Source organism: Helianthus annuus, chromosome 5 (genome assembly GCF_002127325.2).
Source record: "Helianthus annuus cultivar XRQ/B chromosome 5, HanXRQr2.0-SUNRISE, whole genome shotgun sequence".
NCBI classification, from domain to species: Eukaryota; Viridiplantae; Streptophyta; class Magnoliopsida; order Asterales; family Asteraceae; genus Helianthus; species Helianthus annuus.
Genome location: NC_035437.2, coordinates 67,711,342 through 67,726,924, shown reverse-complemented (window position 1 = coordinate 67,726,924; position 15,583 = coordinate 67,711,342). Strand labels below are relative to the sequence as shown.

At 37.4% G+C, this 15,583-nt stretch overlaps 1 long non-coding RNA gene across 1 annotated transcript; it reads left to right on the top strand.

Moving 5' to 3' along the window:
- The first annotated feature begins 3,747 nt into the window (after positions 1 to 3,747).
- LOC110940295 lies at positions 3,748 to 6,229 on the top strand. Its single transcript, XR_002592972.2, has 3 exons — positions 3,748 to 3,951; positions 4,102 to 4,196; positions 5,323 to 6,229. It is a non-coding gene; the product is annotated as an uncharacterized LOC110940295 (long non-coding RNA).
- Positions 6,230 to 15,583: the final 9,354 nt, after the last annotated feature.

Genomic DNA, 15,583 nt, shown 5'->3' with positions numbered 1-15,583 from the left:
CTAGGATTGCGATCCGCCGCAATGCGGCAGGGATTCTTTAGTTATAACAAAGTGGATCTAGGACCCGCACGTTATGTTAAACCTGTCAAACGGAGAAAAAATAGACGATGTAAAAATGTTCACCTACACACGCACGTTGCGTCGTGTTAACTCGCAAAATTTAGAACGAAACGTAAAAACGTTAAAACAAAGACGCACGTTGCAATGTGTTAAATTTTGGGTTAAAAGGCCAAAGTTGAAAGTAAAAAAAATTTTGACGATAGATTGCAAAACATAAAAAATTTTGGGTTAAAAGTAAAAAAAATAAATAGTTTTGGGTTAAAAGTAATTTATGACATGCTTTTTGGTGAAAAGTAAAAAAATCAGTTTTTTTGGATAACCCCCAAAGCCAACGTTACGATAACCATATGCATAACCATTTTTTCTTTAGAAAACCCTCAAAGCACACCCCGTGTTGCGGCGAGGCGTAAAACGGTGTCAAATAGTACTAATGTCACACAGCCGTCATCGATCACCAACACTGACTCGACCTAGGATATGCGTGTTGCGACGAACCTTTCAAACGTGGAAAAATAGAGGTGAAAACGTTGAACCACAGATGCATGTCGCATCGTATTAACTCGAAAAATTTAGAACTATACGTAAAACGAAAATTTGCGAAAGATGAAAACTATAAGTGAAAAAAGTTGTGAAGTTAAATTGCAAATAATGAAAAGTTTTGGGTTAAAGTTATAAAACCAAACTATATAGGGTTAAAATTGTAAAAGATATAAATCTTTGGGTGAAAAGTAGAAAATCAACTTTTTTCTTTGAAAAACTTGCTAAGCTCATATTACAACCTATAAAAGCATAAAGTACTTGCTTCTTTATATAGGGTTTAATTTCATACATTTCTCTTTTACTTAACGTATTGGTCAAGTAAACTTATTAATGGCATGTGCAGTGGTATAACCCCGTAGTGGCTTATGTGACAATTGTCAATTTGGTAAAAATGTGGGTTTTATATAATTTGAGTGTGTAGTGAGAATATATATCTATACTATACTAATAAGCATATCCAAAGGACTTCTTTTAGTCATAAGAATTTCCTTAAAACACCCCTAAAGCATGATGTACAAGTCTTTTAAACACTATAAAATATCACTTTCCACTTATACCCTTATTAACTCAAACAAAAACACACAGATCATGATCCTACCGTCCATCACTATCATGATCATATCCTACCGTCCATTAACTCCACACGGATCATGATCCCCACAACTGTCCTACAATCCCTACTTTTGTACAGCTTTTGTTGTCACACCCCCAAAATCCACGTGCGGAGTATCACCGCTTGGGAGCGTGACATGACCAGGATCAAGCCACCAATCATATTGAACATGTATATAAGTAGTAATAGTTATCCAACAATACGAAAGGTGTTTATCAAAACCAACGTAATTAAGTGTAGCGGAAGCAATTAAGTAAACCCAAACATAAGTATTACTGTGTGAAACATCATAAGTGTTCAAATAGCATTCGCGATCCTTTGCCCACAACGACCTGCTCCTCCCTGTGCAAGCTCCATAATGTACTTAAGGTCCTGCAAGGCATGCAGCAGAGAGTCAACAACTAGTTGAGCGAGTTCACAGAAAGTAAGTTCAGTAATAGAAATGGTATAGCAAGCATTGCGTTCGTTCATCTAATCATGTATCGTATTAGTTCGTTCATTGCTCATGTATAGTATTGGTTTCCATCGCGGGCCCTTTCGGCATGTATGCGAAGATTTGGGTTAATACTCCCAAATATTCTAGACTATGTATATTTGTATCGCTGGCTACCCTGGCATGTGTGCGAAGTTCTAATATGATATAGTTCGCAGCCTTCCCGAGGCATGTGTGCGAAGATCAGTCATAATTATCGCAACCAACCCTTGGCGTGTGTGCGAAGATCTGTTCAGGTAGGTATACTAGTCTAGCCGTATCTTATCATTCACCATCCTCACCCTGAGGACTCATATCATTAAGTTCCATTAACTAAGTATGCACGTATAATTCATTCAATCCCATTCCCACCCTGGGAACCCCATGCCTTGGCTGTGTGAACTCACCTTGGTTTGCTCGGCAGATACACAATATAAGGTTCTTGAACTAACGAGGTCAACCACGTCCTAACGGGGTTACCATACAAGTCAGGTTTTGACTTCAAGTAATGCACGTATAAGTCATACACGTTACTAACACGTATTGATCATGGTAACATCTTAGAAATCGAATAATATATCAAGAAGCCCAAATGATAATAGCCCAACCCATTGTGCGATCTGCATGCTTGTGCGCTCCTCAATGGGTTGTGCGATTCACAATGACCGGCCCAAATAATAACACATAACAGCCCAATACACATAAACAATCCATTACATACTCGGCCCAAACTAAGTAGTGTATGTGTGCCTTGTGCGATCCGATTAATACCCAGCCCAACATGTCATTCGGCCCAAACAGTTAAATAACATTCAGCTTGTGCGATCTAGGTACTTTGTGCGACTGGAGACCCTTGTGCGACCGGGGTCTTTTGTGCGACTCGGACCGTTGTGCGATTGGGATTGAGATTGTACGATCCAATCCATCTTGTGCGCGTGGGGCCTTGGGCGGTCCAGCCCAACACAACACAGTTCAACAGGCCCAAATAAACAGGCCTTGTGCGATCCAGGAGCCTTGTACGAGTGGGCTCACTTGTGCGATCGACTAGTCTTGTGTGATTGATCCATTTGTGCGATTAGTTTGAATACCCGGATCTTATGCGGTTTCAGTTACAAGCATTTAACAGTTTCCAAGTTTACCAAATCAATTAACATCTTAACAGTTATCAATTAACACAAACCCACAAATCGGTTAACCAAACTATCGATCAAACAGGGCAATTTCATCAAGAACTCTTATGAACCCTAATCCACATCAACATGAGCAATATTCAAACATTTGAACATATAATCTAATTTCGTGTTCTAGATCCCTAATCATCAACAACAGCCGATCCGATTCTCATCATGCAATAGCCGATTAATACAATTATACAACCGATTAACAAGCATGCGATTTACAACATTTAACAACTTATGTTCAACCGATTACTTGCAAGACATCAACACATAGATCATATTTTCATCAAATCAACAACCTTAATCGTTCTAGTCTAAGCATGAGATCATGTAATCATCAATAAACAAAACAATACAAACACTAACCGGCTGAATTGAAACAAAGGGAAGGTGAGCCGAAGGGAAAACGAGATCCTTGATCCGAATTGTGGTTGTTCGCCGTCGGGTTCTAAGCAAGCCGAAAGAGAGAGAGAGGGGGAGTCTAGGGTTCTTGTGTGTGATGTGTGTTTTGGTAACAATTGAGAAACAAAACCCCTTACAGTTATTTGTTCACGTGAAAGGGGAGTGGGCCGAGCCCAACTCGGTGCTCACTAATCCGAATGCAAAGTGTAGAGCCCAAAAGGCTTGTGCGGTCCAAAAGGTGTTGTGCGATCGGCCATTTACTTGCATACATATAATATATACACAACATACATAACACATTATTCACAAGGTTCACGTAACATTCATTAATCAAGGTATCACATAGACACGTAACGTTACATCAAAGTAAGTCTAAAGTTCGAGTTGTCACATTATCCCCAACTAAAAAGAAATTTCGTCCCGAAATTTGGTATGCACTCACTGAGGAAGCTAGGTAAGTTCAATCGTTCGTTCACTGATTTTCCTGGGGTGTCACATTTGTGACATTTGAATTTTGAAACAGGGGTTCAACATCGATTTGAGGATTTGGCTCCATCTTCTCTCTTTCTCATGTATATTGAACGGCTCCATCTTTTCTCTCTTTCTCAGAACACCACCGATTTGAAGATTAAATCTGGGAGATATGACGTCGAATAAGTTCGTTCTTCCGATTCAACAACCATCAGGTTTGTGTTTTTGAATCTGAGTATCCATGAGTTTTGGAACAATAATTACGATTTTTGAGGTCTAGGGTTTCAGTATCCATGAGTTTTGGAACAATAATTACGATTTTTAGATCTAGGGTTTCATAACTCACCAAATCGGGCATCGTGTAGTTTATAGGGAATCAAGTCTGCAAAGATCGGTGGCTACGGAGAAGAGTTCTCGGCTATAGATGGTGATTGAGGTAGGTTCCGACAGACAAACTGAGGTATGTCCGGCGACCTCCATTTGATTTGTTTAGGTCACACGCTTTAGTTATTGAATCTGATGTTTGTGTTTGTTTTAAACTTGTAGATCTAGGGTTTTACTTTAATTTTTGGATTTTATTTAACCACAATTCGTGAACCAAATGGGATAAATGCGGTTAGTTTAATGAACATGGTGCTCAGAAATATATTCAAGTTAAAGGGGTGTACTTATAAAAGTTTTTATTGTGATTTTTGAACTATTATATGAGATTCTTATGCAAATAATTGCAGATGTAGGCTTAAGTAATGGTAGAGGTTTCCCACCAGCGCACTCTTTTTAACTTTGATGGTATGGTTTAACTTTGATGGTAGAGGTTTCCCGATTTAAAAAGAACTGGCTTTTTATAACTTTTAAATGATTTTTTAAGTAAATTGTTTGTTTTAATCCAAAAAATGTATATATGTAAAAAAATCGGTTTTTTTATAACAGGTTTGAAGCCTGACCCAAACCGATCAGTATCAATTAGGATCTTAAGGTGATCAAACTGGTTTAAAACCGACCCTGTTAAAAAAACGATCTTTTTATCAACAAAAAACCGGTTCCGTTAAAAAACTGGTTCGGTTTGAAAAAAAAAAAACAATTTGTATCTAATTGGCTTATTTGGCGTTAAGAAAAAGAGACAATAGAATACCTCCTGCTGGGATTGTGTGCTGCTTTCAGAAAGCAAGAATACAGGAACATCATAAAGCCCCCACATATATGTAATGATGTTTGTTGATTGTTGAATGCTATGTGTTTGTTGATGCTATACTTCGATTTATTTTTTATTTTACTAGACGATATCTTCAGAGCAAATTTAATATTGTGATCTATGATTTTCATTTCAAGTTTGGTACCGGTTATAAGAAGTTTTTTGTATTGTGCTATTTGAAGTAAAAATTTAATATTTCTGCATGATTGAAGTAAAAATCGCTAGGTGAAATTTGTAGAAAGGTGTGTACTGTATGGAGTATAGCCCGAGTTGACCCATTTACCCGTAAACCGATCAAAATTACCAGCTCTTGTTAAATACTTCTGGATAAGTGTATTGAGATTTTTTTTGGTTACTGTCGTTTGATAAATGACGTGGCTCTTTCTTAAACCAGGGAAGGGTTTCGGTCCAGGTGCACATATGCATGGAACCGATGAGGTTTGGTATGATGATGCGTCACAGGAAGCCATTGAAAACTGGCCCGATAGGCCTTCTGACCCGCCAAGAATGTTTCATTTGGGCGCTGTTGGGAGGGTCAACACGTTTCACCCACCCGGCGATGACAATATTTATAGCTTAGAACTCCGGGAACTTTTAAGCAGGTAACACCTTTCCTAAGGAGGGCGTTTGAATTTGTCAAACACTTTTGACATCTGATTATTACAATTTTAGACAATAAAATAACATCTAAACACTATTTTTTGAGTAAAATTCCAATTTTGTCCCTGAGGTTTGGCCAGTTTTGCGACTTTTTCCTCGAGCGGTTATTACCGGTTACGGTTTCGGTTAATAACCGGTTACATCAATCACTATCGGCGTCGGTGCAACGTTTCTGACCCGCCAAGAATGCTGCATTTGGGCGCTTTTGGGTGGGTTAACACGCTTCACCCACCCGACGATGATAATATTTACAGCTTGGAACTCCGAGAACTTTTAAGCTGGTAACATCTTCCTAAGGAGGGCCTTTGAATTTGTCAAACACTTTTGACATCTGATTATTACAATTTCAGACAATAAATAACATCTAAACACTATTTTTTGAGTAAAATGCCAATTTCGTCCCTGAGATTTGGCTAGTTTTACGACTTTTCTCTCGAGTAGTTATTACCGGTTGTGGTTTCGGTTAATAACTATCCAAAGAGATGTTTACGCTTCCTGAGATGAATAAACTATCCAGAGAGATCAGATCTAGCTCTCTAGATGTATTGTTGTTTAGCTGTGGTATAACATTGTTTCCATTTTTTTGTTATATTTGGTGAATTGTTGTGTTAAGTTTGTAGTGGTTTTGAATTTTTATCTATTTTTTCAGCTGACTCCATAGATTCTCCAAAGATTGACGGTTTTTGGTGGGGCTGAGACATCGAGTACAGCTCGAGCAAAGAGAGGGAGCCATTCCAATTCTCATCGTCCCTATCTCTTTCTATCGAATCCAAACGACGACGATGCCTCTTCAGCTCTTCGAGATGTTGATGGGCTGAAGATGTAACAGCTAACTTAATGGTTTTGGTCATAGATTGTGGTAAGATTTTTTTTATTATGAGATATTTGCATGATATACTTTTAATAGTGAAAATTTTCTATTTTATGGGTCCCATTTTGAACGACTGAAGAGTTGAAATTTGGCTGCATTAGATCTATATAGAGTCCCAACATTGTTCGCTCTAGAAAGTAATAAGTTCATAACTGTCTCGGATCGGGTTCCTCAAAATGGGGCTGGTTGGAGCTGGGTGCGGAAACGGGCCTTTTTCGGTGGGCCGGAGGCTGCAGATTTATAGCAGCTCTGCAGCTTAGTTGCAACTCACGTGTTTAACTACGAGACGCAATGCTTGGGTGTGGGAACTGGACGGGGATGGCTCTTTTTTTTGTTCGGAGTGTGAAACAACAGCTGCAGGTTACTCGATTTACTTCAGCTCCTTTTGTATGCAAAAGAAATGGCTGGGTTCCTAAAAAAGTGGAAATTTTGGTGTGGCATGCAAGCTTGAATCACATTCTGACAAGGTGCACTTTGGCTAGGAGGAACATCAGTGTGAGTTCAGAGTTTTGTCCCATGATGGATAGCGAACACAAATCAGCAGTTATATCAGATGATGTTCATAAGCTAACAGCATACCATGAAAGTGGTCACACCCCATGTCTGTTTATACTGATGGGCGCGCACACTGTACACAAAGCAACAACTGTGCCACATGCGATGGTTTTCGTTGTGGTGACTCAGTTGTGTAAGAAAGATGAAACACGTGTCTCCCGAAAAGAAACGCTTGCTCGGCTCGATGTATGTATGGGTGGCAGAGTTGCAGAAGAGTTGATTTTTGGTGAAGATGAAGTTACTTCAGGTGCATCTTCTGAATCAGCAGTGGCAACATCTTGCTCAACTGAAATCACAATCTACACCGAATGTTTTTTGGGTAAAGGGAATCTACACCGAATGTTGATGTGCCTGCAGCGGAGCTACCGCCAGTGCTTCTTATGCTGCCGCTAAGGCGAAATGCATTGCTTTTGTTGGATCTTAGCATTTGATATTTTGTCAAAATTTTGAACGAGTGCGCATATTAAATTATGGTTTCTATATACTTGTTCTTTATGGCTGCCACAAAGGTTTAAGTAATCTTTAGACATAAAAGATAGTCATAGAAGTTCAAATCTAGCAGAAGTGAGCATTTTTTAGTCAACATTTTCCCCTCTCCTAAAATAAGATCCATGTTTAATGCCCATTTGGTATCCTCTTAAGTAAAAGAATATAAATATTTGGTATCCTCTTCTGTAAAAGAATATAAATATCTTGCTTAGTTCCCTTATTTGAAGTCATTAATTTAATAGGCTCATAAAGAGCACTTGCAGAATGCTTTTAAGAAGTCAAGAATCTTTAATACTATAAACGAGAAAATATTAGTTTTCTGAAAATTGTGCCCAACATTATTTATCAAATGGTCATGTTTGAACTTCATGTTGGTAACTACTATTGAGATAAATGTAAGTTGAAAAAACTTCATGTTCTTATTTAGTTCTCTCAAAACTCAAATCCGCGGAATGTATACAATTGATGTTGATTTACTATCAATTTCATTGTCTCAAAATGTTCTAAAAGGGTCACAGTCACGTTGGTGGTTAGAGGTGCATACACTGGGTATTTTAAATAACTGGTTCCGGTTCAGGAACCGGTTTCGGTTTCTTGTTTTATGGGTTGGAACCAGTTATTGCTATAACCGGTTCGGTTCCGGTTATTTGACTAAAAAACCACTATGTGCCCGGTTCCGGTTTCTAAGAAACCGGGTATTAAAATGCCCTATTTTCGGGTTTTTATACCCTATTTCTGAGTTTTTGTACTCTTTTTTTAATTACATCTACTTGCTTGTTTTGTACTCTTTTTGTTTTAATTACGCTATCCTACATCAACTTTAAACTCATAGTTTATCAGATTGGCTAAACGTATCTAAACAACCTTAAATTTTCTTCGTACTCACATAAAAAATTTCCAAAAACATTCAACGCATAGATAGATCACGCCGAAGCTACAGCTAATAAAATTAACAAAAGTTTATCACCAAATAATTGATAAACTAACAGAAAAACGAGTGCAAACATATCACGAATAAGAATATTAACTTAAGTACTATACAATATATCATGAGATTTTGATTCAAATAGTTTATCACCAAATAATTGTAAATCGCTACTCCCGTCGCATCGCGCGGGTAAATAGCTAGTATATTTATGTATATATGTGTGTGAGTGGGGAATAGGGGTACAAACGAGTCGAGCCGAGCCCGAGCTCGACCAGGCTCGAGCTCGAGCTCGTTTAACATATGAAAGCTGGAGCTCGAGCTCGGCTCGAAGGTAATTTTTTAAGCTCGAGCTCGGCTCGGGCTCGACTCGTTTGGTATTTATTAATTAATTTTTATTAATTATAATTATTGTTATACATATAATTTAGTTATTTTTTATATTTATATAAATGGTAAATATTATTATTTAAGTATATGTTTAATATATTAATAAAAATATATAAAAAGAAAGCTCGATAAGGCTCGCGAGTCGGCTCGAACTCGGGCTCGATTACTAAACGAGCTTGTTTTTAGGCTCGAGCTCGAGCTCGTTAAAGCTCGGGTCGTTCGAGCTTTTTTTCGAGTCGAGTTCGAGTAGCTCGCGAGTAGCTCGGCTTGTTTGCACCCCTAGTGGGGAAGAAAGGGTCACGCCGGGAAAATTTTCGTGAGGAGGGAGATGCCGCACATGGGGCCGGCTGTAATGGTGTTCACCGGCGCCAATGAGCGTTATGGGAGGATGAGACGCCATATACAGCCCTATTCCAGGTGGTCTAAGATTGGAAAAAAACTAAGAAAGCACTAAAACTTGATTCGTTGTTGGTCTCAGTATCAAATACAAACTAAAAGAAACATGTCAAATAAACATAATTAGCTACTGGTCTTAATATAAAATACAAACTAAAAGAAGCACGCCAAATAAAACTTAATCTGTTACGCGTCTCAATGTTAAATACAAACTTAATACAAAATGTTCTATAAATTAAACTTACAACCAGTCTTGATAAAGTTACTAATAAAAATATCAAAGAAACTTGGCAGGTTTAGAGATCACTAAGCTTAGAATGATCTATTTGACCGAATATAAGCACATTTATACATTTTCAAGTTGAGGGATTAGTGTCAGACAGTTTGTCTGGTATTTCTCTATTGGACCAACCCAGTTTTAATTTAATTTTATTCACAGTTTAAAATTACGGTTTTGGTCTTTATTTAAAATTATGTTTTCGCCCACAGTTTAAAATAAAATTATATTTTTGCCCCTGACTCAAAATTACGATTTTGCCCTCAGTGCAAAAACTCATTTCTAATTTTATTCCCTGTTTAAAATTACGGTTTCGCCATCCGTTTAAAATTACGTTTTTGCCCACAGCTAAAAATAAAATTATGTTTTTCCCCTACCTCAAAATTACGATTTTGCCCTCAGCTAAAAACTACGTTTTTGCCAACAGTTTAAAATAAAATTATGTTTTTCTCCATAGCTCAAAATTATGATTTTGCTCTCAGTTTAAAATTATGATTTCGCACCCAGTTCAAAATATAATTACGATTTTGCCCTCTGTTCAAAATTATGACTTTGTTCCCATTTCAAAAATTACGATTTTGTTCCCACAGCTGCCTGGCACTTCCCCACTAGGCTTGTTTGCACCCCTAGTGGGGAAGAAAGGGTCACGCCGGGAAAATTTTCGCGAGGAGGGAGAGGCCGCATATGGGGCCGGCCATAATGGTGTTCACCGGCGCCAATGGGCGTTATGGGAGGATGAGAAGCCATATACAGCCCTATTCCAGGTGGTCTAAGATTAGAAAAAAACTTAGAAAGCACTAAAACTTGATTCGCTGTTGGTCTCAGTATCAAATGTTGGTCTCAGTATCAAATACAAACTAAAGAAACATGTCAAATAAACATAATTAGCTACTGGTCTTAATATAAAATACAAACCAAAAGAAGCACGCTAAATAAAACTTAATCTGTTACGCGTCTCAATGTTAAATACAAACTTAATACAAAATGTTCTATAAATTAAACTTACAACCAGTCTTGATAAAGTTACTAATAAAAATATCAAAGAAACTTGGCAGGTTTAGGGATCACTATCCCTTCTAAGCTTAGAATGATCTATTTGACCGAATATAAGCACATTTATACATTTTCAAGTATTTCTCTATTGGACCAAACCAGTATTAATTTAATTTTATTAACAGTTTAAAATTACGGTTTTGGCCTTTATTTAAAATTATATTTTCGCCCATAGTTTAAAATAAAATTATATTTTTGCCCCTAGCTCAAAATTACGATTTTGCCCTCAGTGCAAAAACTCATTTCTAATTTTATTCCCAGTTTAAAATTACGGTTTCGCCATCCGTTTAAAATTACGTTTTTGCCCACAGTTAAAAATAAAATTATGTTTTTCCCCTACCTCAAAATTACAATTTTGCCCTCAGCTCAAAACTACGTTTTTGCCGACAGTTTAAAATAAAATTATGTTTTTCCCCATAGCTCAAAATTATGATTTTGCTCTTAGTTTAAAATTATGATTTCGCACCCAGTTCAAAATATAATTACGATTTTTCCCTCTGTTCAAAATTATGACTTTGTTCCCATTTCAAAAATTACGATTTTGTTCCCACAGCTGCCTGGCACTTCCCCATTGGTCCAGCCAAATTATGACTTTACCCCGTTTAAATTTACAGTTTTGCCATTGGTTTGTTTTTTCCTCTCCATCCTAATTACGATTTTGCCCTCGGTTTCAAATTTACAGGTGTTTGCCATTGTTTTTGTTTTTTTTTTCTGTCAAATTACGATTTTTCCCCCAGTGTAAAATTACAGTCATGTTTTCGTTTTATTTTTTTTTGACAAATCTATGGTAGTGTTTTGTTTTAATTATTGACTCGGTGTAATTTTTATTCGTGTCAGGCGGTTGCGTGGCACACGCTCATTTGTCCTGAAAAATTACAATTTTGCCCCAGTTAAAAATTATAGTATTTCCATCGTTTTAGTTTTTTTAGGAAAAGTATTGATAGTGTTTTGTTTTAATTGGTTTTTTCGGTGTAATGTTTTTTGAGATCGTGTTATGAATAGTATGTACAAGTAACCGAAACACAGACGTATATGAAAGAGAAATATTTGGCTTAGTGCCCCACAACGCGGTCAGGGCAACACCTAGTTGTCTATAAACATCACAATGTTTAGCATCCCCCCCCCCCCCCCCCCTTTTTTTATAATTCCATTCAATGTTCCTATCCTTGTTCAACGAGAATGTACTTCTCTTCTTGTTTTAAACATAGATCAAAAAGCAAGTCTTTGAAAGATGACTGTGAGCAATATACTTTGTGAAGAAATGGTGAAAGCTAAGATAATAGGGTAATCTACAAGAGTGGCGGATTGATGGATCCAGAATGTATTTTATAGGAGGACGCTTAGTTGGTTTAACTAAACTTCTAAGTACACGGTTAAAAATCTCTAATAAAGTTATAGTGAGCTACCCATGGCATCTAGTGCATTTTTCTCAAGCAATTGAGGAACTTGTGGATTTCTTTTCCCAACTTCTTACATGATAGAGTTTAATATTAGAGTTTTTCCTAATGACATGTATATAGGAAGATTATCTTGATTTTTGGGCGGTTCTTACCGTTGGAGGTAGGGCTGTAAACGAACCGAACGTTCAGCGAACAGTTCATGAACCGTTCGGCAGGAAGTTCGTTTATGTTCGTTCGATAAGCTTAACGAACAAATACGAACAAAAAATTTCGTTCGATAAGCTTAACGAACGAATACGAACAAAGGTCTCGTTCGTTCGACTGCGTTCGTGAACGTTCGGTAATATGTTCGTTCGTGTTCGTTCGTTCGTTTATGTCCATCGTGTTCGGTATTTTATGTTTATTTTTCTAAAAGTTTTTAATGTTTATTAATTTTTTACTTTCCCCCATATGTATTTCCCTCTCTCTGGCCCTTTCCCTCTTTGATATCACGCTCCTTCATTCAGCCTATTTCCAATCGATTGAACCCAATATCATCCATCCCTTCAATCTTTAAATGATTATATTTAACTACTTTCTTTGCGTACAATGTTTAAGATTAACAGTGCCTTTTTTTTTAATTTTCAAAATTAAAGTTCATTTGTGTTCATTTGCGTTCGTGGTTAGTGTTCACGAACAACCAAAATTCCTTAACGAACGAACACGAACACAAACTTCTGTTCGTCATGTGTTCGCGAACAGTTCACGAACATCCAAATTTTCTTAACGAACGAACACGAACATAGCCTTGTTCGTGTTCGTTCGGTTCGTTTACAGCCCTAGTTGGAGGTGTTGGAAAAATAGACCGGTCCGATTAATTAACACGGCCGACTAAGTTATGACATGTAAGAGTTACATCATGAGCAACGAACTAAAATCCACTTAAAGGGTTTAACTGGTAATTACGAACAATATGCGATATGGATCATAATTATATTTATGATCATGAGCGGGCTTATATTATTAATACTCGTTATTAATAATATAATTGTTTATCTTAATTAATAAACTTGTCGCACGTATTAACTGGGAGACGGGTACATCGACCGGGTGAGACGGATATACTCATCTCGCCACTTGTCGCGCATGCACCCATGCTACGCCACTTGTGGCACATGCACCCTTGCATCGCCCCTTGTCCAACTTGGGCATGCATGTCCGCCACTTGGTAAGCATGCATGCATCTCCATACTCTATATATAGAAATGTATGGTCTTACATTTTGAGGTTGAACAACTTGCACAAAGCTCTCTAAACACCCACAACCACCACTGCTGCCACCGCGGGCCACCGCCGGCGCCGACCACCGCCGCTGCTCGCCGCCGCTACCCGGCCTATACCTTCCTTTAGCAAGTTCTTATCACTAGCACGTGTTTGTTGAAGCTCGGTGTCTCAACCGGTTAGTTATTAACCATGGTATATCTTTCTCATCGTTAGTTAGTTATCCTTATTACTGTGCTTGTATTTTCCTGTAACCGGATCCTATCGGGTTTCATTTATTGTTAATCACTTGTTTGTTTTTCTGCTGCGTTTTATTGATTAGCTCGCTTAATTAACTGACTATTATTTATTTCACCGGGTTCTGATAAATAAAATTTTTAACTGATCACCATGGACACCCAACAGTGGTATCAGAGACTTGGTAACAACAAACGAATCGGTACCGGTCTTTTAACCGGAATTAGAACACAAACTTTAAAGATTTAAATAATTATAAGGGCAATTTTAATTTTGGTCAATATTTTATTTGTTTTGTTTGACCAAAAGATTTCCCGGTTTATTTTGTGATTGTTGTGGAATATGTAAATCTGGCCCGACCTTGTTTTATGGTTGTTTACTTTATTCGGTTTTGGTATTATTGTTTTTGGCCACCATGATGGTTCAAAGTTTTAATAGATAGGGTTCTTTCCTTTATTATATTTTGTAAATTTTGTAATAAACGAAGACCCGAAGATATAAACCGTGGATGCTAAACCGAGGAGTCACGAAGTCAGTGGGAGTTGCTCGAGACGACTGATACACTCAAGTCCATCCTTGTAGTTGTTTGTGTGTTGTGACCCCGTGACCCGTTTGATCTTGCTATTAGGCTCTAGCAAGATCGAACAATTTTTAGCCATATGGATTTACATATTTATCTTACTATTGTGGTTGTTTTTTATCTTATAAGTTGTTATAACATAACCAACCTAAATACCAATATGATTTTAAATTGAATTTTAAAATATTGAAACGAACACATTAAAAAAAGTTCTAAATTGTTTTTGTACAACATGTTAAAACTTTGTTATAAAACGAAGATTGTTTTTATAACAAACAATAACCAATTAAATTTTGAAAATCAAACTAAATTTAATTTTCTAAAACTATTAACTTAATAGATTTCTGTTAACTTAAAATTGGTTATATAAGTCGCGACTATAACAACCCGACTTTTCGGATTGTTATCAGTTTGCTACTTACTTCGATTTGTAACCGTTTTGTATTCCGAGATTCGATATAAATAAAGGTTTATGTTATACTAAATACATTTTCATCACACAGCGCCACTGCACGCTTAAACGCTTTGTATTCGCAAACGCTCAACGCTAACGCACCATGAATTACAGAGAATTATGCTACTTTACTTGCCGAGTGTGTTTGTTTGTTCGGTAACCACTCTCGCATTCGCACTCGCTTATCGCGCTAAATCGCAAACGCTGTTAATAGTAGTAATGTTATGTTATGTGTTCTTATGTGCTTTACTTGTGTGTGCTTTATAGGTGTTGATTACATCGCTCAAAACGCTCAAACACTACTCGCACAACTCTATTTATCACGCTAAAACACAACACAACACGACACAGTACTTACTATCTCGCTAAAATACTTAAAGCACCAATACTAACTAACGCAATAACATGCACTAAACGAACATCCTACATGCGAAACGAGGAAGTTATAACACAAAACAGGCCCTTCGAACGAAGCCAGCCAGCCTCGTACGAAGGCACTGATTTCATACGAAGGCAGCCAGTTCGAACGAATGCCCTTGTGCGAACCTCCATCCTCTATAAATACCCATGCCCTTCTCCATTTCATTCACTTGCTGCCTTTTGCACCGAAACGCTGCCGAATTGCTGTCCGATAGTTTTCAAGTAAGATTTATCATTTTTACATGATTATACAACGTTTTCCACCACGATTTTCCACAAGAATCACTTCGATTTCATCAAAACTCTTTTGTTTTCACCCAACCTTCATCTTTTTCAACTAAATTTCTTCTTTTTTTACAATAAACCGTCATCTTCTTCATGAAAACCTTCATCTTTTCATCAAATCTTCTTGTTTTATCACGGATCTACACTTAACTGAGTGTATTGGGCCAAGCTTCGGCTTTCCAAGTTAGAAATTGACAGATTTGGCACTCATAAAGTGTTAGATCTAAGTGAAAACCATTCAAAACATGATTTTTACACAAAAACGGACCAAACCGACACATATTTCGTTCACTGAATAGTGGGACGAGGTGGTGTCGAAACCGTCATGAATTGGACTCGAAAACACATCCGATTCAGGCGAAAACACAGCTCCGAACGCCAAGAACAGCCACGAATGCGAGCT